Raw genomic sequence first — 9,071 nt, 5'->3', positions numbered from 1 at the left:
TGATCTTGCGTGTCCGTAGGAAATTTTTTGAAATTACTACGTTCCCCAACAGTGGCATCCGAGCCTGGTTTTATGCGTTGATGCTATACACGAGTAGAACACAAGTGAGTTGTGGGCGATATAAGTCATACTGCTTACCAGCATGTCATACTTTGGTTCAGCGGTATTGTGAGATGAAGCGGCCCGGACCGACATTACGCGTACGCTTACGCGAGACTGGTTTCACCGTTCGGAGCACTCGTTGCTTAAAGGTGACTGGCGGGTGTCTGTCTCTCTCACTTTAGTTGAACCGAGTGTGGCTACGCCCGGTCCTTGCGAAGGTTAATACATCACCAACTTGACAAACTATTGTTGTGGTTTTGATGCGTAGGTAAGAACGGTTCTTGCTAAGCCCGTAGCAGCCACGTAAAACTTGCAACAACAAAATAGAGGACGTCTAACTTGTTTTTGCAGGGCATGTTGTGATGTGATATGGTCAAGACATGATGTGATATAATTTGTTGTACGAGATGATCATGTTTTGTAACCGAGTTATCGGCAACTGGCAGGAGCCATATGGTTGTCGCTTTATTGTATGAAATGCAATCGCCATGTAATAGTTTTACTTTATCACTAAGCGGTAGCGATAGTCGTAAAAGCAATAAGTTGGCGAGACGACAACGATACTACGATGGAGATCAAGGTGTCGCGCCGGTGACGATGGTGATCATGACGGTGCTTCGGAGATGGAGATCACAAGCACGGTGCTTCGGAGATGGAGATCATAAGCACAAGATAATGATGGCCATATCATATCACTTATATTGATTGCATGTGATGTTAATCCTTTATGCTTCTTATCTTGCTTTGATTGACGGTAGCATTATAAGATGATCTGTCACTAAAATTTCAAGATAAAGTGTTCTCCCTGAGTATGCACCGTTGCGAAAGTTCTTCGTGCTGAGACACCACGTGTTAATCGGGTGTGATAGGCTCTACGTTCAAATACAACGGGTGAAAAACAGTTGCACACGCGGAATACTCAGGTTAAACTTGACGAGCCTAGCATATACAGATATGCCCTCGGAACACAGAGACCGAAAGGTCGAGCGTGAATCATATAGTAGATATGATCAACATAGTGATGTTCACCATTGAAACCACTCCATCTCACGTGTTAATCGGACATGGTTTAGTTGATTTGGATCACGTAATCACTTAGATTATTAGAGGGATGTCTATCTAAGTGGGAGTTCTTAAGTAATATGATTAATTGAACTTAAATTTATCATGAACTTAGTCTTGACAGTATTTTGCAAGTTATGTTGTAGATCAATAGCTCGCGTTGTTGCTTCCCTGTGTTTATTTTTGATATGATTCCTAGAGAAAATTATGTTGAAAGATGTTAGTAGCAAAGATGCGGATTGGATCCGTGATCTGAGGATTATCCTCATTGCTGCACAGAAGAATTATGTCCTTAATGCACCGCTAGGTGACAGACCTATGGCAGGAGCAGATGCAGACGTTATCAACGTTTGGCTAGCTCAATATGATGACTACTTGATAGTTTAGTGCACCATGCTTAAACGGCTTAGAAACGGGATTTCAAAGACGTTTTGAACGTCATGGACCATATGAGATGTTCCAGGAGTTGAAGTTAATATTTCAAGCAAATACCCGAGTTGAGAGATATGAAGTCTCCAACAAGTTCTATAGCTAAAAGATGGAGGAGAATCGCCCAACTAGTGAGCATGTGCTCAGATTGTCTGGGTACTACAATCGCTTGAATCAAGTGGGAGTTAATCTTCCAAATAAAATAGTGATTGACAGAATTCTCTAGTCACCATCACCAAGTTAGTAGAACTTCGTGATGAACTACAGTATGCAAGGGATGATGAAAGTAATTCCCGAGCTCTTCGTGATGCTGAAATCGACGAAGGTAGAAATCAAGAAAAATATCAAGTGTTGATGGTTGACGAGACCACTAGTTTCAAGAAAAGGGCAAAAGGAAGATGGGGAACTTCAAGAAGAACGGCAAGCAAGTTGCTGCTCAAGTGAAGAAGCCTAAGTCTGGTCCTAAGCCTGAGACTAAGTGCTTCTACTGCAAAGGGACTGGTCACTGGAAGCGGAACTACCCCAACTATTTGGTGGATAAGAAGGATGGCAAAGTGAACAAAGGTATATTGGATATACATGTTATTGATGTGTACTTTACTAGTGTTTATAGCAACCCCTCGGTATTTGATACTGGTTCAGTTGCTAAGAGTAGTAACTCGAAACGGGAGTTGCAGAATAAACAGAGACTAGTAAAAAGGCGAGGTGACGATGTGTGTTGGAAGTAGTTCCAAGATTGATATGATCATCATCGCACACTCCCTGTACTTTCAGGATTACTGTTGAAACTAAATAAGTTTTATTTGGTGTTTGCGTTGAGCATGAATATGATTTGATCATGTTTATTGCAATATGGTTATTCATTTAAGTTAGAGAACAATTGTTGTTCTGTTTACATGAATAAAAACCTTCTATGGTCATACACACCAACGAAAATGGTTTGTTGGATCTCGATCGTAGTGATACACATATTCATAATATTGAAGCCAAAAGATGCAAAGTTAATAATGATAGTGCAACTTATTTGTGGCGCTGCCGTTTAGGTCATATTGGTGTAAAGCGCATGAAGAAACTCCATACTGATGGGATTTTGGAATCACTTGATTATGAATCACTTGATGCTTGCGAACCGTGCCTCATGGGCAAGATGACTGAAACGCCGTTCTCCGGAACTATGGAGAGAGCAACAGATTTGTTGGAAATCATACATACAGATGTATGTGGTCCGATGAATATTGAGGCTCGTAGCAGGTATCATTATTTTCTGACCTTCACAGATGATTTGGGCAGATATGGGTATATCTACTTGATGAAACACAAGTCTGAAACATTTGAAAAGTTCAAAGAATTTCAGAGTGAAGTGGAGAATCATTGTAACAAGAAAATAGAAGTTTCTACGATATGATCGCAGAGGTAAAATATTTGAGTTAGGAGTTTGGCCTTCAGTTAAAACAATGTGAAATAGTTTCACTACTCACGCCACCTGGAACACCACAGTGTAATGGTGTGTCCGAACATCGTAACCGTACTTTATTAGATATGGTGCGATATATGATGTCTCTTACCGATCTACCACTATCGTTTCGGGGTTATGCATTAGAGACAGCTGCATTCACATTAAATAGGCAACCATCTAAATCCGTTGAGACGACATCTTATGAACTGTGGTTTGGCAAGAAACCAAAGTTGTCGTTTCTTAAAGTTTGGGGTTGCGATGCTTATGTGAAAAAGTTTCATCTTGATAAGCTCAAACCCAAATCGGAGAAATGTGTCTTCATAGAATACCCAAAGGAGACTGTGTTGGAAATATGCCCTAGAGGCAATAATAAATGGTTATTATTATATTTCTTTGTTCATGATAATAGTCTATTATTCATGCTATAATTGTATTGTCTGGAAATCGTAATACATGTGTGAATACATAGACCACAACGTGTCCCTAGTAAGCCTCTAATTGACTAGCTCGTTGATCAACAGATAGTCATGGTTTCCTGACTATGGACATTGGATGTCATTGATAACGGGATCACATCATTAGGAGAATGATGTGATGGACAAGACCCAATCCTAAGCATAGCATAAAAGATCGTGTAGTTTCGTTTGCTAGAGCTTTTCCAATGTCAAGTATCTTTTCCTTAGACCATGAGATCGTGCAACTCCCGGATACCGTAGGAGTGCTTTGGGTGTGCCAAACATCACAACGTAACTGGGTGACTATAAAGGTGCACTACGGGTATCTCCGAAAGTGTCTGTTGGGTTGGCACGGATCGAGACTGGGATTTGTCACTCCGTGTGACGGAGAGGTATCTCTGGGCCCACTTGGTAATGCATCATCATAATGAGCTCAATGTGACTAAGGCGTTAGTCACGGGATCATGCATTGCGGTACGAGTAAAGAGACTTGCCGGTAACGAGATTGAACAAGGTATTGGGATACCGACGATCGAATCTCGGGCAAGTAACATACCGATTGACAAAGGGAATTGCATACGGATTGATTGAATCCTCGACACCGTGGTTCATCCGATGAGATCATCGTGGAACATGTGGGAGCCAACATGGGTATCCAAATCCCGATGTTGGTTATTGACCGGAGAGGCATCTCGGTCATGTCTGCATGTCTCCCGAACCCGTAGGGTCTACACACTTAAGGTTCGGTGACGCTAGGGTTGTAGAGATATATGTATGCGGAAACCCAAAAGTTGTTCGGAGTCCCGGATGAGATCCCAGACATCACGAGAGGTTCCGGAATGGTCCGGAGGTGAAGAATTATATATAGGAAGTCCAGTTTCGGCCACCGGGAAAGTTTCGGGGGTTACCGGTATTGTACTGGGACCACCGGAAGGGTCCCGGGGGTCCACCGGGTGGGGCCACCTATCCCGGAGGGCCCCGTGGGCTGAAAGTGGAAGGGAACCAGCCCTTAGTGGGCTGGGGCGCCCCCCTTGGGCCTCCCCCCATGCGCCTAGGGTTGGGAACCCTAGGGGGAGCTTCCCCCTTGCCTTGGGGGGCAAGGCACCCCTTCCCCCCTTTGGCTGCCGCCCCCCCTTGGAGATCCCATCTCCCTGGGCCGGCGCCCCCCCAGGGGGCATATATAAAGGGGGGAGGGAGGGCAGCAACCTACAGCCTTGGGAGGGCGAAGCCCTGCCGGAGACCCGCTACATCCACCACCACGCCGTCGTGCTGCTGGATCTCCATCAACCTCTCCTCCCCCCTTGCTGGATCAAGAAGGAGGAGACATCGCTGCACCGTACGTGTGTTGAACGCGGAGGTGCCGTCCGTTCGGCCCTCGGTCATCGGTGATTTGGATCACGGCGAGTACGACTCCGTCATCCACGTTCATTGGAACGCTTCCGCTCGCGATCTACAAGGGTATGTAGATGCACTCCTTTCCCCTCGTTGCTAGTAGACTCCATAGATGCATCTTGGTGAGCGTAGGAATTTTTTTTAATTATGCTACGATTCCCAACAGTGGCATCATGAGCCAGGCCTATGCGTAGTTACTATGCATGAGTAGAACACAAAGCAGTTGTGGGCGTTGAGTTTGCCAATTCTTCTTGCCGCTACTAGTCGTTTCTTGTTTCGGCGGCATTGTAGGATGAAGCGGCCCGGACCGACCTTACACGTACGCTTACGTGAGACAGGTTCCACCGACTGACATGCACTAGTTGCATAAGGTGGCTAGCGGGTGTCTGTCTCTCCTACTTTAGTCGGAACAGATTCGATGAAAAGGGTCCTTATGAAGGGTAAATAGAAATTGGCAAATCACGTTGTGGTCATACGTAGGTAAGAAAACGTTCTTGCTAGAAACCTACAAACCACGTAAAAACTTGCAACAACAATTAGAGGACGTCTAACTTGTTTTTGCAGCAAGTGCTATGTGATGTGATATGGCCAGAAGATGTGATGAATGATATACGTGATGTATGAGATTGATCATATTCTTGTAATAGGAATCACGACTTGCATGTCGATGAGTATGACAACCGGCAGGAGCCATTGGAGTTGTCTTTATTATTTTGCATGACCTGCGTGTCATTGAATAACGCCATGTAAATTACTTTACTTTGTTGCTAAACGGTTGGCCATAGAAGTAGAAGTAATCGTTGGCGTGACGACTTCATGAAGACACAATGATGGAGATCATGGTGTCATGCCGGTGACGAAGATGATCATGGTGCCCCGAAGATGGAGACCAAAGGAGCATAATGATATTGGCCATATCATGTCACTATTTGATTGCATGTGATGTTTATCATGTTTTTGCATCTTATTTGCTTAGAACGATGGTAGTAAGTAAGATGATCCCTTATAATAATTTCAAGAAAGTGTTCACCCTAACTCTGCACCGTTGCGAAGGTTCGTTGTTTCGAAGCACCACGTGATGATCGGGTGTGATAGATTCTAACGTTCGAATACAACTGGTGTTGACGAGCCTAGCATGTACAGACATGGCCTCGGAACACACGCAATACACTTAGGTTGACTTGACGAGCCTAGCATGTACAGACATGGCCTCGGAACACGGAGGACCGAAAGGTCGAGCATGAGTCGTATGAAGATACGATCAACATGGAGATGTTCACCGATCTTGACTAGTCCGTCTCACGTGATGATCGGACACGGCCTAGTTAACTCGGATCATGTTTCACTTAGATGACTGGAGGGATGTCTATCTGAGTGGGAGTTCATTAAATAATTTGATTAGATGAACTCAATTATCATGAACCTAGTCTAAAATCTTTACACTATGTCCTTTAGATCAAATGGCCAACGTTGTCCTCAATTTCAACGTGTTCCTAGAGAAAATCAAGCTGAAAGATGATGGCAGCAACTATACGGACTGGGTCCGGAACCTGAGGATCATCCTCATAGTAGCCAAGAAAGATTATGTCTTAGAAGCACCGCTAGGTGAAGCACCAATCCCAGAAAACCAAGACGTTATGAACGCTTGGTAGCAGCGTGCTGATGATTACTCCCTCGTTCAGTGCGGCATGCTTTACAGCCTAGAACCGGGTCTCCAAAAGCGTTTTGAGAAACATGGAGCATATGAGATGTTCGAGGAGCTGAAATTAGTTTTTCAAGCTCATGCCTGGGTCGAGAGATATGAAGTCTCCGACAAGTTCTTCAGCTGTAAAATGGAGGAGAATAGTTCTGTTAGTGAACACATACTCAGAATGTCTGGGTTACACAACCACTTATCCCAGCTGGGAGTTAATCTCCCGGATGACGCGGTCATTGACAGAATCCTCCAGTTGCTTCCACCAAGCTACAAGAGCTTTGTGATGAACTACAATATGCAGGGGATGGAAAAGACCATTCCTGAGGTATATTCAATGCTGAAATCAGCGGAAGGGGAGATCAGAAAAGAACATCAAGTGTTGATGGTGAATAAAACCACTAAGTTCAAGAAGGGCAAGGGTAAGAAGAACTTCAAGAAGGACGGCAAGGGAGTTGCCGCGCCCGGTAAGCCAGTTACTGGGAAGAAGTCAAAGAATGGACCCAAGCCTGAAACTGAGTGCTTTTATTGCAAGGGAAGTGGTCACTGGAAGCGGAACTGCCCCAAATACTTAGCGGACAAGGAGGCCGGCAACACCAAAGGTATATGTGATATACATGTAATTGATGTGTACCTTACCAGTACTCGTAGTAGCTCCTGGGTATTTGATACCGGTGCGGTTGCTCATATTTGTAACTCAAAACAGGAACTACGGAATAAACGGAGATTGGCGAAGGACGAGGTGACGATGCGTGTCGGGAATGGTTCCAAGGTCGATGTGATCGCCGTCGGCACGCTACCTCTGCATCTACCCACGGGATTAGTTTTAAACCTCAATAATTTTTATTTAGTGCCAGCTTTAAGCATGAACAATGTATCTGGATCTCGTTTAATTCGAGATGGCTACTCATTTAAATCCGAGAATAATGGATGTTCTATTTATTTGAGAGATATGTTTTATGGTCATGCCCCGCTGGTCAATGGTTTATTTTTGATGAATCTCGAACGTGATGTTACACATGTTCATAGTGTGAATACCAAAATATGTAAAGTTGATAACGATAGTCCCACATACTTGTGGCACTGCCGCCTTGGTCACATTGGTGTCAAGCGCATGAAGAAGCTCCATGCAGATGGACTTTTGGAGTCTCTTGATTACGAATCATTTGACACGTGCGAACCATGCCTCATGGGTAAGATGACCAAGACTCCGTTCTCCGGAACAATGGAGCGAGCAACCAACTTATTGGAAATCATACATACCGATGTGTGTGGTCCAATGAGTGTTGAGGCTCGCGGAGGATATTGTTATGTTCTCACTCTCACTGATGATTTAAGTAGATATGGGTATGTCTACCTAATGAAACACAAGTCTGAAACCTTTGAAAAGTTCAAGGAATTTCATAGTGAACTCGAGAATCAACGTGACAGGAAAATAAAATTCTTACGATCAGATCGTGGTGGAGAATATTTAAGTCACGAATTTGGTACACACTTAAGGAAATGTGGAATAGTTTCACAACTCACGCTGCCTGGAACACCTCAGAGAAACGGTGTGTCCGAACGTCGTAATCGCACTCTATTGGATATGGTGCGATCTATGATGTCTCTTACCGATTTACCGCTCTCATTTTGGGGCTATGCTTTAGAGACTGCCGCATTCATTTTAAATAGGGCTCCGTCGAAATCCGTTGAGACGACACCGTATGAATTATGGTTTGGTAAGAAACCTAAGCTGTCGTTTCTAAAAGTTTGGGGATGCGATGCTTATGTCAAGAAACTTCAACATGAAAAGCTCGAACCCATGTCGGAAAAATGTGTCTTCATAGGATACCCTAAGGAAACTATTGGGTATACCTTCTACCTCAGATACGAGGGCAAGATCTTCGTTGACAAGAACGGGTCCTTTCTAGAGAAGGAGTTTCTCTCGAAAGAATTGAGTGGGAGGAAAGTGGAACTTGATGAGGTGATAGTCACCCCTTCCGAACCGGAAAGTAGCGCAGCGCGGGAAAATGTTCCTGTGGTGCCTACACCGACTGGGGAGGAAGTTAATGATGATGATCATGAAGCTTCGGATCAAGTTACTGAACTTCGTAGGTCCACAAGGACACGTTCCGCACCAGAGTGGTACGGCAACCCTGTCCTGGAAATCGTGTTGTTAGACAACGGTGAACCTTCGAACTATGAAGAAGCGATGGCGGGCCCGGATTCCGACAAATGGCTAGAAGCCATGAAATCCGAGATAGAATCCATGTATGAAAAAAAAGTATGGACTTTGACTGACTTGCCCGAAGAGCGGCGAGCCATAGAAAACAAATGGATCTTTAAGAAGAAGACGGACGCAGATGGTAATGTGACCATCTACAAAGCTCGACTTGTCGCTAAGGGTTATCGACAAGTTCAAGGGGTTGACTACGATGAGACTTTCTCACCCGTAGCGAAGCTGAAGTCCGTCCGAATCATGTTAGCAATTTCCGCATAC

The sequence above is a fragment of the Aegilops tauschii genome, chromosome 4 (assembly GCF_002575655.3).
Source record: "Aegilops tauschii subsp. strangulata cultivar AL8/78 chromosome 4, Aet v6.0, whole genome shotgun sequence".
NCBI classification, from domain to species: domain Eukaryota; kingdom Viridiplantae; phylum Streptophyta; class Magnoliopsida; order Poales; family Poaceae; genus Aegilops; species Aegilops tauschii.
The sequence above is the reverse complement of the archived record's forward strand: the minus strand, read 5'-3'. Positions refer to the sequence as shown.